Here is a 13,100-nt window from a genome sequence, read left to right as displayed (position 1 = left end):
TATTAACTGTTTCCATTATGTCACCTAAGTCAACCACCAAATCTAGATCAGTTAAATTGTCTAGTTCAACCTCACTAGTCCTTTCTACCCTTGAGTCTTGTCTAACTTCTCTTAAAGAACTTTGAAGCTCAAGATTGGAAGGAACTAGGGTTTTAGACCTACCCTTTCTTGGCATAAACAATCAATCAACCAGAAGCAATAAAACAAAAGAAAACAGATGAATGCAATGCAATGCAAGTGTATGCGTATGAGAATGAAAAATGCAATGAATGAAAAATCAAGATATTTAGTTGTATTTTTAAAATTTTTTTTTATGCAAAGAAAGAAGAAAAAAAAATGCTATGAAAAATCAATAGAAACAAATGCAAACTACTAAAGAAAATGCAAAAACTAACAAAAATGAAAACTAAAAAGGCTCAACAAATGAACCCCAATCAAGGCTACTTGACACTTAATTACTAGGGAACCAATTTCTTGGCTCCCCGGCAACGGCGCCACTTGAAGTTGAACTGCCCTTAATTGTCGCTTTGGGGTTACTCCAAAAATTAACCGAATTAATGCAATATAGTGCAAAACTCGGGTCGTTTCACTTTGAGGAGCCGAAAACGAAATTAAACCCTAGTAAATAAATGCAAGTAACCTAAACTATAAAAAGAGATTTTTGATTTTGAAAAGCTGTTAATTAAATACTACGAATCAAATTGAAATTAAAATACTTTTTTTTGTTTTTTTATATAAAAGTGATTAAAATGAATGGAGATTAAAGAAATGAAAATGAGACACACAAATAACACTGATAAAAATCAATCCTCCAATTCAACAACGCAGGCAATCATCACTCTAAAAGATGTGGGAGTTAAAAACAATGAATTAAGAATTATAATTAAGCTTTTGATCCAACAACCGAGCCACCTCGAGTTGCCACAAAATATTTTCCTAAAATCCCAACTTACTAACTGCAACCAGAATAGTAAAATGGGATTAAGGATGCTAAAAACCAATGCTTAATTAGAACTCTTAAATCCAAAATAACAGAATTAAAGCTAGCAAGAGACTATATGATCCAAAATTCTAAGCCACCTTAGAAAATCACAATATATTAATTCCAAAATCAATACAAATGTCATAACCACAACATTATAATTGAGATCAAAACTATAAACAGCCCAATGTCAAATACTAAGCAATAATTCAGTCACAATAATCCCCAAATATAACAGATTAAGCAATACAATTATCCCAATAATCAGAAAAACTATCCTAAGACCTAGGAATTGTTAAACAATTATTGAATAGGAAATTAAAGCAACTAAAACTCCCCTTTGATGATCCAAGCTCCTGCCATTATTGTTGAATTAGAGAATTATAAATTCTAGCCTCGGTTTGCCATAAAAAATGTCATATTCAGAATTTTGCAGTCACCCATGGAAGAACAACAGCGTGAATCCTTTCCCCCGTCGTCAAGCTCGCGCTGTCCAGGTCTCTGTTTCGTTTTATCCTCCTTCGGCGTCCGCGTGTGTAGCTTCCGGGTCTCCTCTCTGTTTCGTCCAGCCCGTGTGTCTGCCTCCAGCTCGCTCGACGTCGTGTTCAGCTTCGTGTGTGCGTCTCTCTCCGTTATTTCCTTCTCTCAGCCGCCGCCTCCAGCTCTGTTCTCCGTTTCTGCGTGTATTCCTCCAGCCGCGCCTCCCAGTGCGTGTGTGTGTGTCTCCGTCGAGCGCCCCCTGCCACCAGGAAGGTTCAACGGAGAAGATGATGAATGGTTCTTCGTGTTGCGCCGTCGGCTCTCTGGACCTCAGCGCCGGTCCCCTCCTTCGCGTGCGCCTTCTCTGTTTTCGTTCGGCCGCCCAAAGCTTGCTCTGTTTCGTGTGTTTTCAGCGCGCTCTCCCCGTTCGCTGGAGATGATGATTATTAGGTTGGGGCAAAACGCAACGTTTTGCCCCCAACTTATTATTATTATTATTTTTTCTTTTAATTTAATTTTTTTTTTTTTTTTTTAATTTATTTTTTATTTTTGAATCTTCCAAGAACCTGCAAGTAAAATTCAAGGATAAGGTAGCATTAATTGTCCTTAAAAATCAATTAATCATAATTAAATCAAAACATGACAATTTTGCCCCTATAAAATAATAATTCAAAATAAAACAAAATAAATCAATTAAGGCAAAAAAAGACTAATTAAGCTGACAAAACTCATATAAAAGATACCAAAATATATAAAAATAATTGAGTTTGTCACCATCATAGCCTTCTCTTAATACTCTAAGCTTGTGAGGTGAAATCTTTCTCGACATATATATTACTATACTAAAGAAGAAAACACCAAGCATACAACACGACTTCTATTTTTTCGCAGGCATCCGTTTTGATTGGATTTTCAATTAATACATATGCTTCCAAGTTGTGAATTGTAAATCATATCATCATGAGATTCAATAATAAGTGGAAAATAATTCAAAATATAAAATATGACATACGTATATCTTCATAGTATGCATAAACTCAAGATTGTAAAGCTGACATAAGAGTTAAAAACATGACATATGGATTGACGTTTTATCAAATATGGTAGCAGTCATCCGAACCTCCTCAACAATCTACAATAACCATTATATTAAATTTTTTCCTTTCTCTTCCTGTTTCTCGCTGGTTTTTTTTTTGGGGGGGGGGGGAGACAATGTTGAAGACTCATCCGCTTCTTTTTTAAATAACAATACCACATTGGCACTGCTCTGTCTTTGAGGAAATATTGGTTAAATTTTGTAGCATTTATTACTGACTCTTGAAGAGCATGGATCCACACAGCACATTGAATAAAATAGAATAGCAGTAACAGAGAATTAGTTGAGATGCTTCTGCACAGCCTTTATTTGTTTCAGGTTGCACAGTCTTTTCCTGGTTATAAGCAGTACTATTTTCATAATGAAAATACTTTACCTCCCACCAACAGCTAGCATAGTGCCATCATTGTCAAACACCAGAGCTAACTGCTGCCGACATCCTCTAACTCATTGAGTACTTTATCAGAAACCTTTAGACGTAACTTATGATTTTCTGCACTCCTGTTTTGCTCCCATTCAAACCATCTGCATGAACAATACACAATCCATGTCATAATGTTTCAAAGCTGGAGATAATGAAGTTCCACTAGTGTATTAAAAATTAATATCTTGCCTAGTGTGCATTTAGATTAAACTTTCAGATTTACAACAACTTCTCCTCAATGTATTATGATATAAACTAATATTTTTACGAAGGAGACAACTTGAGCAAACAAGGAAAATATGAGAAGCAATATACCTGCAACCCTTTGGCATCGCACAAATAATGCCATCTCCACCGGGGTGAAGTGCCATTCTATAAGGCAACTCGGAATCAGTTCCAAGCCTACCCACCTGTAATATTGAAGAAATTACCCAAACAATAAGGGCAGAATTAGATAAGCACAAGCCACATGCTTTTAATGATATCTTTCTACAATCTTAGATTTTCATTACAAAAATCACTAAACCATTTGATGTTGAACAATTTTCTCAAACAGGTCACGTCAAAATGCAGCAAAACATACAAATTCATGCAATCTAAACAACTCGATTTCATAATCCATGGGAGTGAGGAAAACATAACAGAAAAGCAGCCCAATCAACTTTCATCACCACACCACTAAGACGAGCCTAAATTCATATAGTTTCATCAAAACACGCATGAATCAGCTATGAACCTCATGACAAAAATCAGAAAAAAAACTCAGATCTAATTCCTCTAGTTTCAAATCAAAAAACACAGGCCAAATCAAATCCATAAGAATTCAGAATCGAGAGAGCAAGAGAGTAGCATACTGGCTGATCAGATAGAGAATTAGACGCGACATCAAAATGCGGAAGCAACACGGCATTGGGAATACCACTACTGCCTTCACCACCACCACCAGTGATCGCAAGGAAGTGCTCCCCGAACTGCTCGGGTGGGAGAGGCACGGAGCTCTCGGCGTTGTTAGAGGCTTCACCAGTCGTTTGATTCAATACTGATTTGATAACATTTGGTGGGATCCATGCTACTGAGTAGGAAGGAACGCCGTATTTCTTCAGATTTGGAGGAACAGCTACACCGCTTCCAACCATTCTCTCTCTTTTCTTGGCTCTATGTGCTTCTGACTATTCTTTCGCATCAAAGTTCCAGGCTGATTCTAGAGCCCATCCTTTTCCTGCAACAACAGCATTTTTGTGCTAAACAAAGGCAATATATGCTCTTTGAATGATTTGGTTAACGGAATAAAAGATAGGATTAAGTGCGTGCAGCACTATTAAATATTTGCCCACAAACCCAATGTCTTAAGGGCCGGTTTGGTAATCAAGATTTTTTATTGGCAACGGGCGAGCTTTGGTTCAAAGAAGAGGCAGAAAAGAAATGAAATCTAGGACATGATTTTCCTTTAAAGAGCTGAAAATTTGTTCCCGCCAAAAGTGATGGGAACAAATTATCAGTCGTCTATGCTAAAGACTGATTGATCCATTTGCCTCCAAAAGTTTTGATTATGGAGTATGTCTAGTGCTTGGCTGGAGAGTAATAATGGAATACCTATTGGTGATCATGTCCTGAACGTCTCTCTATCTTTCTTCAACCTTGGTGCCACCTTCTTACACTCTCATCATCAACATCACTAATGTAAACGAACGCCATAACATCATCGTATTTACCTATATGCTTCGCCCTTCCACTATTCACTCTTAGCTACTTCACTGCTCGCCAATTAATATCTTCATATGACTCAGTAAATTGGTATATGAAAACTTATGTGTGTGTGTGTATTCATTCATATACAATGAAAAAGTTTTAAGTCTGTTTGTTACTTTGAATATTCTAAAACGTCTAGGAAAAAATCTAACACGATAGCCATGCTATTTGAGTTAAGTAAATTGATCTTTTATTGCCATTTTTATGTGTAAACATACTTTGTTTTTGAATAAAAAGACTGAGCATAATTAGAATTTTGTGCAAAATTTTGAATATCGTACATGAAATTAGAATTTGTATAGAGAAATTTGAATATGCTCAAAAAAATTCAAATTTGATATAAGAAACTTTGGATTTACTGTATCAAATTTAAATTTACTTGCTCTTTTTCTTGTCATATTTATTTAAATTATAATTTATTGAATTTTTTTAATAATATTATTATTCTCTATGGTTGAAAAACAGTTTTTTTATTTATACATTTTGTCTTTTATCAAAACAGCATTTTTTATTTAATAATATTATATTCTTTCATTAAGGGTAATATGATAAAATGGGTTGATTTTTCATATTTTCATCCAACCAAACATAAATTTTCCATTGAACCATTTTCAATTCCAATGTAAACTAAACACCCACTTACTTAGAAATTTTTCATTCCCTTCCTTTTAATTCCTTTTCATTCATTTCCATTCCAATTGATTATTTGAACCAAAAGAGCCCTAAAGTAATGAGTGGTGCAATTTTACTCCTAAAGTTATTAAAATAGTGCAAGCAATTTCACCCCTAAAGTTATAAAAACGGTGCAATCTCTTTAACTGTTAAAAGTATTGAGTCAGCAGAGTTTGAATAAAATATCTTATTTAACATATGAATGGGTAGCTAGCATTGGGGAAAAAAAAAACCTTATTTGGTGTATGTCTGGATATTTCAAAAGAGCTTTTAACCATAAGGAGAAAATTAAAACAAACAAAGGTGTATGCGTTCTGCTCTTTGCAAATGAGAAGTGGCAGATTGGGAGCTGTACTAATGCCTTCTTATTACAATACTTTCTTCACCTCTCTGGACCAGACTGGATCAAGTGGAATCTCTCTCACAAAGCGGGATTACCTCAACTAGGCCGTGTTATTTGATTTTGTGCTAGGATATTTGGGTGGCAAGACGTAATAGGCTTTTCGACTCGGAGGGACTTATGGAAACTTCTCCAAGTAACTCGAGCCTTAATCGAGCTGTTGTTGACCAAGAACTTGTTTAGAGGACTAGGTTTTTCAACCTCTTCCCTCGAAAAGTGAACAATCAGGTAGATATTGCGGAAGATGCTGTCAAATTGGAGGTGGATGGATCTGTGTTGGCAAGTGGACGATATAGATGTGGAGGATTAGTTAGGACTAGAGATAATACATGGATAAGTGGATTTAGTTGCAAGTTATCAAGGGCTTCGCTGGTGATAGGGGAAATTCTAGGAATGATTCATGGATTGCACTAGTGTTGGACTAACAATGTTTTCTTGTTTTCTATCTGCATTGAAGGGGTGAATTTAATTTATACGGGCTATGAGCTTTCTCATCCTTTCAAAGATACTATCGAAGAAGCCAGAGACCTTGTGAGTAGGAATTGGATAGTGGAGCTCAACCATGCCCCACAGGAGGAGCTAATTGTAGCTGGTCGACTTGCTAAACATTCTCATGGTCTGATGCAAAATTACCGAGTCTTTGATCACGAGCCATCTGAAGGCCTTTAGATGGATAGTAATGATGGAGGCTAGTTGTTTCCCCCTTTGTTTTTCTGTTTTTGATATACTTTTGTAGAGTTTTCCTGTTCTAGCTTTTGTCATGTAACTTTTTGGTTTTGATTGTAGTTTGTGCTATATGTTTTATGGTGTTAATACAAGTATTTAGTTTACAGTTGAAAATAAAAAAAACGAGGAGTAGTAGACTGGCAGGCGATCAACTAAACTCATGTTTACTGGCTTGCAGGCAAATTAAAGTGCTCATCCTTGACCGACCATATTCGCGAGAAAACCCAAATATTCAAGAACAAATAGCAAAAGTCCAATATTCCTAATCAATTCTCCTTTTTTTCCCAAGCAGAATCAGATTTCAAGAAATATAGATCAGAATATAGATACTAGGAACCATAGTTCTTCTTCAATCTTAGCCGAATATATGGATGTGCAATTTCTGGGAGCCTGAAAAGTTCATTTTGTTTTAACCACTTTTGTGTCTCTTTTTTTTTTTTTTTTCTCACATGGTTACAAACTCTTTTTAAAATATTCAGACATAAAAGAATCCATGTCCGCTGCCCATTCATATGCCAAATAAGATTTCTTCTTGCTCAAACTACACTGACTCAGCATTCTAACCGTCAAACGAATGGTTGTATTAAGAACAGATGAGATTACATCATTTTAATGACTTCATATGTGAAATTGTACAAATTATTTTAAAACATCTAACTTTTCTTTTAGTTTTTAATTAAAAAAATTGTCTTCTATGCTTTAAATAAATAATAACAAATAAATATATAGTTATTGATTTGACCTAGCATTGGCAAAAAAAATAAAATAGAAAGAAACAACACATTATGCATTCTAAAACAATATTTAATACCCCCACTAGAGCAACATATCGTTATCATTAACTGATATTAATATATTTATAAAATACTTATCTATTTTTTGATGTAAAAGTTACTTAACAAATTTAAGTAGGTTAAATAAGTTAGATAAGTTAAGTAATTATAACAAAATATGATTGATCTTCTCAGACACACGCGTAATTAGACTACGTAACAAAAAGAACAAACACAGATACAATAATTTAATTGTTGACAAAAAAATAGTTAATCTGAAAAATACTATTTAATCTCTCTAAAATATTCATAGATAACATTACATTATATAATAAAATAAATCATAAATAAAGCTATAAAATATACATTTTTTTTGGGTGAAATGCATAGTTTATGTGTGATATAGATCACCAAATTATCAAGTCACGTTAAATTTTTATGTCAATCTTTATTAACTTTATTCTATTGTCTAATGTTATTATTAGGGAGAGTAATTTTTTTTATAATAGTCTAATTCATCTAACTTAATTTACTTAAAATTATTAAGTACAAGAAAATTATATATTGTTTATTCTTATTTATTTAAAATCATAAAAGACACTTTTATTTTTATTTAAAACTAAGTTTTCTATTCCAAATCATTCTAAGAGCACAAATTATCTTCATTTAACACAAAAAATGTCATCATTGCAGAAAAAGGATAGGCAGCGGATGGTAATGGTCTTGGAGAGAAGCCAGCCACCTAATTTTAGTGTAATCTCGCTCAGCGATTGATGAGCACTGCACAATCTGCCCTCTGGTCTTCAAGTTCATAATGGCGTTACACATGCAACGAGGTGTTTAACTTATACAAGAAGAATCCCCATGATCCATTGGCAATGAATAACAACTGTTGATTTTTTTTTATTTTTCTTCAGTTCACTTCACTCCAAATAAGTGTACACATCATTTGAACGAAACAGGCATAATGTGATATGAATATAAAGTATTTTAAGTATTTTAAGTAAATGTCAATTTTCCATACTAGTCTCCCTTCTTTGTTTGGGAAAAGAAAGTTTGAAAGAAGCCACGATGAAAAAAGATAATAAGATAAATAGAAGATAAAAGAAAATGTCACTCATAGGTAAAAAAAGGAAAATAAGAAAAATAAATAAATGAATATCTTAATGATTGAAGTACATTTAGAGTCCAACGGTTTTCGCTTGGGTAGGAACAAAACAAAATATATGTATTACAATTTTGAGGGGACGTAAAGCAATGGTGATTTGGAGGTGAAAATGGGGGATCAAATCATTCCTCAAGTATCAAAGTTTAAATACCTAGAATCTATTGTACATGAGGATAGTGCAATTGATGGAGATGTTTCTCATAAAATACAAGCTGGCTGATTAAAGTGAAGGAAGGCTACCAGAGTTATTTACAATAAGAAGGTACCTGAGAAGCTTAAGAAAAAATTTTATCGGACTGTTATAAGACCAGCTATGTTGTACGATAGTGAATGTTGGGCAATAAAGGGAAAACAAGAGTACAAAATTGGGGTAGCAGAAATGAGGATGTTGAGATGGATGTGTGGTCATACAAAAAAAGATAAGATTCAAAATGAAAATATCAGAGCAAGAGTCAGTGTGGCGCCTATCTAGGAGAAAATGGTTGAACATCACTTAAGATGGTTTGGACATGTGCAAAGAAGGCCATTGGAGGCCACATTGAGGAGGGTAGATCAGACATTATGGAGTCCTATAAAGAGGGGCAGACGAAGACCGAGAAGAACACTTAATGAGGTCATTAAACGAGATCTCCTGGTCAACAACATATCTAAAGATTGCGTTGTTGATAAAGCACAATAGCGTCGTGTAATTCATGTAGCCGACCTCACCTAGTGGGATAAGACTTGTTGTTATGTTGTTGAATGACTGAAGTACATTTACCCTTATTGGAGTTTTAGAGTGTACGTTAAACTAAGTCTTGCATTATTCAAAATTAATGAAGCCTTAATATATATATATATATATATATTAAAGGGTTAAGGTGCAAAAATACCCCAAGAATTTTCACCTATGAGCACTATGTACTTGTAATTTTTTGTTTGTTCAATTATGCCCTAAAAGTTTAACTTTATAGCAATGTTGCCTTGATTTAATTAAGAGGCCAATCAATGTCGAGCACCTAAGACGAGATGCCACATCAGGGTACACATTAGAAATTGTTGCACACACGTTGGAGCCTATACATTGTTGAGTAGCCTTTGATTGGGTTGTGTATGAGGATTAAAGCCTTTAAATCTCTTCAATTGATCCCCACCAAATCAATTTGTAGGGCATTTAAAGCAGTGAGTTTGAGTATAGAAGAGAAGCAAGGAATAGGGATTTCTAATATGGAGTTTATCCTTCTACGTGATATGCAAGTGGCAAATATACAAGGAGGGGGCTGTGAGTTTTTCCATTGGCATGATGATGAAATAGGTGAGAAGTCTAGAGAGGTGATCAATAAGCTGCTTGATATTGTGGATAGCTTGCTTGATGACAACATAAGGTAGTGGAGATGAGATGATTAGCAAGCAGCAGGTGGAGATATTAAAGGTGGGATTACTGTCACACCTTACTATTGGATCCACTTAGGGTTTAATAAAAACCATTTTAGACCACATTGGGTGGTTTTGGGCTCAAAAACTCTTGAAAAACGCTGATTTTCGGATTTTTATTGTTCATCGGGTAAAAATCCAGTTTTCTGGCCCAACTTCAAAAATTCATAACTTATTCCATAAAAATTGAAATGAGGTGGTTCAAAATTCTATTTAAAGATCTTTAAGTCCTCTTTCAAGGAAAAATAATATCGTTATCCAATTCCTTATGAAAAAGTGTCAGGTTTTTGTGAAAGGTAACATTATCCATTTGCCAAAAGCTCTTTTTCCAGATTCTGAACCTTAACTTTGAAAAATCATTAAAAATCGTATACTTGGCCATTTTTAACATGCTTCCTATCAATCTGAAGTTCAGGACGTCAACTATAGCCATACCAAATTTCGTGCAGAGATTCGCTCAGTAACTAAATAAAACGTGGCTCTAAACTAACGTCTTGCTTAAGGATTACAGCACCAACCATAGATAATTATACATGACCAAATGTCCACGAAAATTTTATGGTATGACACCATAATTAGCCTCCATTCTGCAGCTTGATCTTGAGAAGTTCAGGCCCTAAAATGTTACATTATTTTTGGGGGATGAGATTTTTGAAAATCCCAGTAGCAAGATCAATCAACCAAAACATTACATGCATCAATTACAAGCATTTCAACCTTTTGCTATTAATAGGGAACTACTTTACCTCATACATGTAGCACTCTAACATGCAATAGCCAAGGCATATAAAGCAAGGAGTATAGCTACACAATCATCATCATCATCATCATTTAGTTCAACCACATAATAGCACATGAAATTGCATAGCAATCAATGCAACATTCAACATTAAGGCTAATTAAATCTTACTACCTTAATCCAATGCTCTTTGATTTTTCTTGTTCTTCTTTCTTGCTTCCACAAATGCCAAACCCTAACATGGCAATCCCCAAAAAGGGCAGCAAGCATTATTAAACATTTCACATAAGGATCAATAACATAACTCAAGAAGCTCCTAAACCCCTTAAAGCCTCTATCTTTGTTTCTTGAATTTTTAGAGTTGTTTTCCATAAACCCTAAAAATTCCCTCTTGACCTTTTCCTACATGGTTTTTCATGTAGATTCCAAATATCTACTTTGATTTTACAAAATAAATTTTCCTCTTCCAGTTTCAGCTTGACCGAACCCTTAGGGTTTAAAACTCAAAAATTGCAACTTTGCTTCTATGGCTTGCAACACTTGTTCTTTAGGTTTACCCTACACCATTTTTCATTTTGAACACAATGGAAGCCTCAAAACTTTGAAAAATTCATCCTAGGGTTCAGATCTTGTCTTGGCCGAAATGGAAGCTCATGAAAACAACCATGAAAAATGCTTTAAAACAACTTAAACTCACTTGCAAATACTAGGATCTAGCTTGTGTTGTTGTTCTTAGCAAGATCTAACCATAAAGTTTACTCCTCTACCATATATATGATTTGGCCAGCAACAAAAGGGAAGGGGAACTATGATTTTCAACCATACAAAGAAAGAAAGTAAGGCAAGAACACATCTAGAGTCAAGAACTCACCTTGAACCTTGATTGTATGACCAAAGTTGATGCCTTTCTCTTGGTTTTCCCTCAAAACTCTCTCTTTTTCCCTCTCTTCATGCCTTGCACGAAATTCCCATTTGATTTAGGGGAGAGAAGAGCTCATCAATGCTATCAAAATATCCCATCTACCACAATTAATGAAGAGCCAAGTGTCATAAGCCTACTTAGTCTTGCATTTTCTCTTTAATTAACTTAATTCACATTGTAATTAAATTCCAAAGTCAAGATCCTCTCCATTGGTAGCTTGACACTTGGAAAGCTCTAATTATCATCCATAAAAGGCTTGACAAGTGGTAGCTTATGGGCCAAGTAAAGTGCAAGGCTCCGATCAACACTTTATCGGTGCACTTTTACTCCGGGTTTAACTTCTTTTCTATAATTACAGTGCTCTGGCCTCTGTAATTATTTTCTCTCAGATCCATAAATTATTCTCCTTATTTTTATCTTCCCAAATTGCCCTCTTTGTCTCAAATTTAATTTCCCAATAATTAAATAAAAAGGAAAACTATTTTCCTTCTCTTTAGTGATTTTTCCACTTTTCCAAAGAATTGGGAAAAATCCTAGATACTTGAGGGTCTTCTTTTAATTTCATAATCTCTTATAATTCCTTGGGATTTCATAGGAATTTTTGTGGGATTTTATCCTTCTTAAATATATTTATTTGGAATTTTCCAAATAAGGACCTTAAATTAGCTTAAATTGCCCTTAAATTCCTTTGTAATTTCTCTAAGGGCAAATTGATCATAAAACCAATTTTATAATTCCATATAATTCTCAAGGAACCTTTTCCTTATTTTTCCTTAATTTTCTGAGACTTGAAATTATTTTTCCCCTATTTACTCTTGACCAATTTTCCTTAATTAGTCAAACTTTTCATAATTGGCTTGGAAAATTATAATAATTATTTTCCACCCAAAATTCTTCTATTACTCCTTGTCATTTTTGACCCTTAATTATTTATGAATATTCCTATTTCTCAAATACCATATTTCTGGATGTGACAATTACTGTCATATATGTCAACATAAAGAAGACTGAAAGCAATTTGAGGCCGGCATTATGTGTAATGGTCCTTACTTGAGTGTTTCTTTTGTTTTCATCATTTGTTAAGTGATGATGTAAGTTGTATTTAAAGGAAAGCATTGCAAGTTTTGGAACATTGGGTATATTGTAATCAAAATGTAAGAAGATGTCTAATTATGTCATGCTTTCAACATATCATTTAAATCCACTGATCAAAACTTGATCATCGATTTGTATCTTACATATTACACTTCTCTCAAATATTTAACTAATGATATCTATTCTTCCAAATGCATATTTTTTAACAAATAACCATTTGATATTTAATTACATCGTTAAAATTACTGTTCGGTCCTACATTTTGTCACAAATGAGCATTAAATATCCAAGTCAACTTCACAAGAAATATAAAGTGGCATATAAAGCAATTAAACATTATTATATTAGATAAGAAATTACCATTAAATATCCTATTACAATATATATATATATATATATATATATATAATGGCACCATAAGAGCATATCCTAATGGCAATTAAACATCATGTACAATTCAA

General features: G+C 34.0%; 1 pseudogene; it reads right to left on the bottom strand.

Annotated features, from left to right (window-relative positions):
- Positions 1-2,930: 2,930 nt before the first annotated feature.
- On the bottom strand, positions 2,931-4,176 carry LOC114752770 (SEC12-like protein 2; annotated as a pseudogene).
- Positions 4,177-13,100: the final 8,924 nt, after the last annotated feature.

Source organism: Neltuma alba, unplaced genomic scaffold, assembly GCF_004799145.2.
Source record: "Neltuma alba isolate B1F8T4 unplaced genomic scaffold, ASM479914v2 tig00007537_pilon, whole genome shotgun sequence".
Classification (NCBI taxonomy): Eukaryota; Viridiplantae; Streptophyta; class Magnoliopsida; order Fabales; family Fabaceae; genus Neltuma; species Neltuma alba.
This window is presented reverse-complemented; position numbering and strand designations above follow the sequence as displayed.